This window comes from Elephantulus edwardii, unplaced genomic scaffold (assembly GCF_000299155.1).
Source record: "Elephantulus edwardii isolate Elephantulus edwardi_28Jun2011 unplaced genomic scaffold, EleEdw1.0 scaffold00048, whole genome shotgun sequence".
Taxonomy (NCBI): Eukaryota; Metazoa; Chordata; class Mammalia; order Macroscelidea; family Macroscelididae; genus Elephantulus; species Elephantulus edwardii.
Genome location: NW_006399798.1, coordinates 3,328,332 through 3,335,657, shown reverse-complemented (window position 1 = coordinate 3,335,657; position 7,326 = coordinate 3,328,332).

The following is a 7,326-nucleotide window of genomic DNA, read 5'->3' as shown; positions in this document are numbered from 1 at the left end:
GGCCGGGCGCTGTCCCGCGCGGAGGAGAGGGCGTGCGGGCGCCGCGGCCGGGCTGGGGCTGGGCGCGCGCTGCCTTCCACGGACCGAGTGGAACGGGCTCGGCCGCGCGGGCGTTTTACTGCGCTCTGGGAGCTCTGCTCCTCCTCCCGGTGGCTGGCGGCCAGTGCAGCGCGGCCTCCCAGCAGCCCCCTCCTCCGCGTGCCCGGCCCTCCCCAAAACGCCGGCTTTTGTTGCGCCCAGACTGGCACCAGCGCAGACCGGGCCAGAACTAGCCGCTGCCTACCTGGCTTTCCATAGCCTGGGACACCACCACCCCCCTTTGCCCCTATAGACAGCCCCCCACAATCTCCTGAGGTCGAGCCTCAGCCGCTGAGGGGTAGCGCCCAGGTGGCCCTGACTCAGCACTTGGGATTTAAGGGCACCCAGGCAGCCCACCCAGCGCCCCTCCCTTCCATTTTGGCACTAGGGCCCACTGTCTTCGCAAGCCACTTCTGGGGCCCTTTGTACTCGGGCCACCAGTTGGAGGAAGGGACCGTGCCCTTCAGAACAGTGGTGGTCCCTGCCGCCCCGCAGGCCCTGACTCCCGTGGGTGGGTGGGTGGCCTCGGAGGACCATACAGGGCCGCTTTTTCAAAGGGAGGCCTCAATTCTCAGTGCGCTTGGCCAGTTTGGGGGATGGGGGAGTGGTTACTGTGAACAAAAACAGGATTTTTACATAAACTGACCATATTTTTGACCAGTCAACAAGGGACAGGGCTGGGCCTGGGAGCCCAGGAGCCAGTAGGAGCGCCGTGGGGGAGGCTGCCCGAGCCTGGATTCCTCCTTTAACCCACATAGTTTGGAACTGAAAGGGACTCTTCCCAGAACAGTTCTGAGTTCCAGGAAAAAAGAGGGACTCAAAGGTGTGGGTGATAGGTCATGTGGGTGAGTGGTGTGTTCAGGGTCCCTGTTTGCTACTGAACCTAGCTGGCACCTCAGCTGTGCACCCCACTCTGCTCCCCACTGCGTGACTTCCCCATGACACTGCTCTGTGTGTCCCACTGTGTACGCCCCTCCTGTGTCCTGCCTCTGTCCACGCGCTGTAACCTTCTGTGTGCTCTGCTCCTTTACCTTTCCCCCTGGCCCCCCTTATACACCCGTGTGCCCCCCACTCTGTGGGGAAGGTCCTGGGCCATGCCCTCCATGTTTGCAGTCTAGGGAGGAGATGTCAGCCCAGGAGCGTGAGAACCTGTCAGATGGAGAGCTGTTGTGAGACTCAGGGGAGACCCAGGGAATGGAAAAGTGATGCCTTTCTGCTCGTGTGTACTTCAAACAGGCAATGTGGAGAAGTCAGTCTGCAGAGCGGTTGGTTTTAGCGGCCTTGCACGTCCAAAGTCCGCTTTCCAGCCTCTCTTAACACACAGTATAGCACCGTCACTCACAAAGTGATGTTTGGCGTCAACTTTCTAGAGTTAATTTAGAAAATGGCTACACCTTGACTGCCTCTAAGTTTTCCATTCCTCCTGCCTTCCCTCACTGACTGCAATAAAATACTAGTGAGCTTCACAGAGTCTATGATCAACTGGTTGATTGGCCAGAGCCGTAGATGATTTAAGGTGCTCACAGCCTTCCAGCCAAGATATAAAGCAGGTAATTCGTCTGTTGACGTGATAAATCCCTCTGAGGCAGGTTTGAGGGTTCAGAATAGGAGCAGGTCCTTGTAAGCATGAAGGACAGCTGTTTGGTTGAGGCTGACCCTTGAGCTCCACAGCTGCCCTCTGCTTCTGGGTGTCCTCGCTCCACCCTTTGCACCAGCACAAATAGGCTGGGGTGTCCACGTGAGAGCTGAGGAAACATCTCTGCTCCCAGAGCCCATTAGTCTACGCTCCATTATGTTCATCTCCTGCAGATAAGCGTCTGGAAGAGAAATTTCCGGTTTCCTGTCCTGACCTCCTCCCATCTGGTTCAGAATTCCTCTTGGCAGAGGTCAGCCTGAATCCCACCTGAGGGTACCTGGTACCAGCCATGCTCAGTGCTGGCCAAGGCGGCCACACCCTCCTGCTGAATGCATACACACACACAGAGTTGGTCATGCCTTCCTGCTGAATACACACACACGCACTGGCTTGCAGAATGGTGTCAGTCTGTCCAGGCCTCTCTCTCTCTTTCTCGCTCGTGCTCTCTCTCTCTCTCTCACACACACACACACACACACACACACATACACACAAACAGTGGCTTGCAGGATAGCGTCTGTCTGTCCAGCTCACCCCAGCCTCCCAGGATCCTTTGCGGCTCCCTGTTTTTGTGGACAGAGCCGAGGACATTGGGTCCCTGGCTGCACTGATGTCCACTCCAGCTCACATGTCCACATCCCAGCTCCAGTTCTTCCCCCTCCCCCACCCCTGCTGCTCATTCATCTATCCTTTGTCCTGTTACCTGTTCTCCGGTGGTCCAATGGTGTGGCTTTGAAAACGGGTTTCAGGGCCTTGGAGTGAAACTGATCAGGACGTTGTCCAGCAAGGCCTCTGGTCGCATGATTCAGGCTCCAAGGTCACCTTTCCAGACCCACACTGTCCTCCCTGCCTGGTTTACCCACCTCTTACCAGACACCTGGTATGACTTTTTATTTGTCCATCTTCTGGTGGTGCAGCGTGTTACAGGTGGGGCTGCTGATGGAACGCTTGGCAGTTTGAATCTTTCTTGGAAGAAAGAAGAGACACTCTGCCCCTCCCTGAAAACCCGGATGGAGGGTCGCCGTGAGTTAAATCGACTTGGTGGCAGTGAACTTGCTTGGTTTTTTTAATACACATTTTTAGAAAACCGTGCGTGCGTGCGTGTGTATGTGTCTGCACACCATCAAGTCAGAGCCAGCTCTTAGCTGGCCTTCCAGTGGGTTTTCAGAGGCTGTAAATGGCACAGGACAGAGCCAGTCTTTACCCTGCAGAGCAGCTGGTGGATTTGAACCACAAACTCCTGACCCCCGCTAGGCCGCCAGAGCTCTTCTATAACATTGTTACAATTACTTAATGTCATGGAAGTTGTAGTAGTTGATGGTCTGTTCCACAATCAGTACCTGGTCTAGTTCTCACAGCTGATCTATTGAGCTTCTCCAAGGATTCTTTCCACAGATGTAATCGATCTGATTCCTGTGTAGTCCATGAGGTGAAGTCCATGGCTATAGTTGCCATTTATGCTATCAAAGGTGCTTGCAATGAATAAATCATTGAGTTTTCTGTCACCAAGCCCATATTTCCGAACTATTGATCCTTCTTCCTTGTTCCCAGCTTTTGCATTCTAGTCACCAATTATTATTAATGAATCTTGGTTGCATGTTTGATCGATTTCCAACTGAAAAAAAATTGTTCGAAATCTATTTCACCATCTTTGGCTCTAGTTGTTGGTGCATGTATTTGAAGGATGACGGTATTAATAGATCTTCCTTGTATGAGTAGGGGTATTATCCTGTGGCTCACAGCATTATATTTCAGGTTGGATCTAGAAATGGTCCCTTTTTTTTTTTACAGCACTGGTGATTAGGGACCTTCCCCCACCCCCCACTAGTTTATTTACAAAATTCTAATACAAAGTCAAACAAATTCTCTCAATTTCCCTCACCCCCCAACCATTAAATTGTACAACCCAATGATTAACCCCCTTCCCCCTGCATATCCCTCTGCTTTCATCCTCTCCCACCCCTCCTTGATCCTTATACTCCTTCTACAATAACGGTCTTATACAATATTTATCCTTGTGGGACTGAGTTAGTTCACTCAGCATAAAGTTCCCCAGTCCCTCCCAAGTTAGGTAATAATTTACTAAGTTATTGCTCCTGCATGCTGCATAGTATTCCATTGTGTGAATGTACCATAATTTCTCAATGCATCCGTTTGTGGATGGACATAGAAACGGTCTTTTTGACTGTGAATGTGACCGTCACCTTTTCATTGCCATCATAATAGATCATATGATTATCTGATTCAAAATGTCCATGCCAATACCTAGTATATCAGTATTTGTGTTCCATTTGTTCCATAACAATGTCCATTTTCCTACATTCATACCTCTCACATTCCATGTTCCTGTCTTTAGTGTCTGCTCGTAACTTCCTCCTTCTTTGTTTCCCAGTAGGAGGACTCAGCCTCCAATGCCGTATCTGCTAGTCTAATCTAAATGCACTCTAGACCTGTTTCAAGGGTTGTGAAGGCCTGTTACTTTGCAAGTGGATGGCCAACCCTTCTTCCTAGTGTGTCTTAGTTTGCTAAAACAGTCTGTTGTCAGGGACCCCTCCAGAGTGCTGAAGAACATCGATGTCAGTGTAGAGGCCAAGGTGCACCTGATCCAGGCCGTGGTCACCACAATGACTTGCTATGCATCAAAGAGCTGGATAATGACTAAGAATGACAGAAGAAGAAAGGATGTCTTTGAGTTGTGGCGCTGGAAAAGACTGTTGAACATACCATGGACCGCCAAGAAAACAAGTCTGTTCTGGAAAGGGTGAAATCAAATTTTTCCTTGAAGGCAAGGATTTTAAAGCTTCATCTCACATACTTTGGGCACATGGCCAGGAGAGACTAGTCCTTGAAGAAGGACAAGGGTAGAAGGACAGTGAAGGAGAAGCAGCCTCAAGATGAGATGATTGACTCAGTGACTGGGGTCATGAGGGTAGGTGTGTCAGGCGATATGGTTGTCTCAGGACAGGGCAGGGTTCAGAGCTGATGTACACAGGGTCACTGTGGGTCACAGTCCATAACAATGTATTATCACCGAGGACCCTGGAGCCTCTGATGAAGAGTCCACTACAGAAAAGAGTGACCTGAAACTCCACTGGACTAGCTTCCTTGAGGTGCTGTCCCAGAGTCACGGTCACTGGACAGGGGCCCAGAGGGAGCACACCCGAGGGCAGGAAGAAGGGACCTGAACTGCTCACACCCTCCCTTGCTCCTCTACTTCCTGTCTTGGTATTGGGGTGTAGGCCCCAGAACAGCATAAGGAGACACCCCCTCATGTGCTGACCATGTCCGTGTCTGCTCCAGATAGAGGCGGCTCTGGGTGGGACCCCCATCTGAAAGAACGGGAAGGGGCAGTGCCTGCCAGGCTGACCACACATCCTGGTCATTCCTGCCCGTGGGAAACGCCGGCCCCACCCACCACGACTTGCACAACAGCCTGAGTGTCGGCTCATCCCACCCACATCCGAACACACCCGGCAAGACCCACCCGGCTCTGCCAAGTCCATGCTGTCGGGGGCTGGGGAGGGAGGCTCCTTGGGGGTAAACAGAGCAGGCTGACCCACAGGCTCCCCAGTGCTCCCCGCCCGCCCAGCCTCGGGGAGAAGCACAAACACTCAGGCATCCGAGTCTGGACACCGTCCACTTCCTCCTCAGTGTGTAGTATTCTCTTCTGAGACAGCCGGAGTGGAGCGGGAGCCCCCACGCGCTTTCTGGCAGGTTCCCCAGAGCCAGGCACCAGACGAGATACGCCATTAAAGCACCCAGCCTCCCAGGAAGACAGACTTGTGCTCCACAGTGGGGGTGCAGGCCCTGGCTGGGTCTGGGGACAGGAAGCAGGTGGGTTAAGACTGTGGAGTGGAGACACAGCAGGTGGGCAGCGAGCGCTCCTCTTGCCAGGGGGAGGCTTCCTGACCTCAGCGCCCTCAGCCTCCCAGGCTGGGTGCCTCCCTGTGGTGGGGACTGCCCGGGGCCTTGCAGTATGTTCAGCATCTCTGGCCTCCACCCACAGCTGTGACAACCAAAAACGTCTCCAGACATCAACCCAGGTCTCCTGGGGGCCACAATCATCCTGGCTGAGCGCCAACCACTTATAAAAATGACAGAGTCAAAACAAACTGATAAAATCTCTGAGAAGACAGGAAGCAGGAGCACAGAAACAGGAGTCCAGCTTTCTGACGGAACTGAGAGCTCCCAGGAAGACGAGTGGGTGTGTCTCCACTGGGGAAGCTGCTCAGCCCCATGGACACCGCCGGCGATCAGGGCAGGGCGAGAGCGCAACAGAGATCCCAAACCCACCACCGCCAAGTCCATCGCTCACAGCAAGCGACCTTCCCTGGGGTTCTGGAAGCTGCAGGCCTTCACGGAAGAACCCTTCCCATCTTTCTCCAGTGGATTGCTGGTGGGCTTTTCTCTCAGTAGCCACCAGGGCTCCTGGATGGGAAAAAAAAGGACTGTCTTTGGACAATGGGGGCCGAGGGGTCCTCTACTGAAGCTGGGCCACTTTTTAAATCACTTTTACTGCAGTACACAATTTACTAGCGAGATTTACCAGAGACGATGGTAGGGTCTCATGGCATCTTTTTTTTTTTTTTTTGGTTAACAAATAATCCTTTATTGAAATATTTTCATCTGTAGCTCCTTAGCTAGCTGGGCATTCCACAGCACCACTGTTGATGTCTTCTATGATGTCATGAGGGTGACGGCCATCGACATTGCAGCCCACAGATTGGGCAGTTCCCAGGATCTCTTTAATAGTTCCAGAGAGTTCTCTGGCTATCTTAAGAGGGTAGTTGCAATACTTGAGTTCATTTTAATAGTCACAGGGGAAAAAAATTCTCATGTAAATGGGGGTGGGGGAAATCTATAGCTCGGTCATCCCAAGGTCTGCTGTCTTCCCTGCTGCCTGGCTGCTCTGGGAGTTTGCATTTAAATGATGCCGGGCCCCAAACCAGACATCTACCTGCAGAAAGTTGAAACGGATCCACATCTTGCACCATACACAAAACCCAATGCAAAGTGGATCAGAGACCTAGGGGTAAAACCCAAAATTGTAAAGATCATAAGAGACATGGGAACATATTTAGAAGCCCTAGCCAGTGACATAAATAGACTTGCCAACTAGCCAAAAATATTCAACCAGGAGAGGATAAAACCGATGAATGGGACTTTCTTAAAATCAAATTCCTGTGTACATTAAAAACCTTCTCCAAATGTGTGAAGAGAAAGCCCGCAGACGGGGGAAAAAACATCTGGCAATGACACTTCAGACAAGGTTCTGCCTCATAACCAAAGTTTACAGAATACAACTGCAGGCCCCAACAAGAAAAGACTGAGAACACAACCTCAAAACAGGTAAAAGACATGAAAAGACTCTTCACAAAGGCGGACATCTGGACCGGCAACAAACATGAAGAAAGCTGAAAATCACTGGCTATCAAAGGGTGGCAAGTCAAAACCGCGACGAGACAGAGACACGGTCTCTCCCCAGCAGCAGCTGAGAAGTGGGTGGGCAGCCATGGCCAGGCCCACCCTGGTGCCCATACAGCCTTCCTGGGCCACAAGCAGTGTCTTAAACCCATCAATTTGTCACAGTCAAGTCTAGATTCTGTGGACCA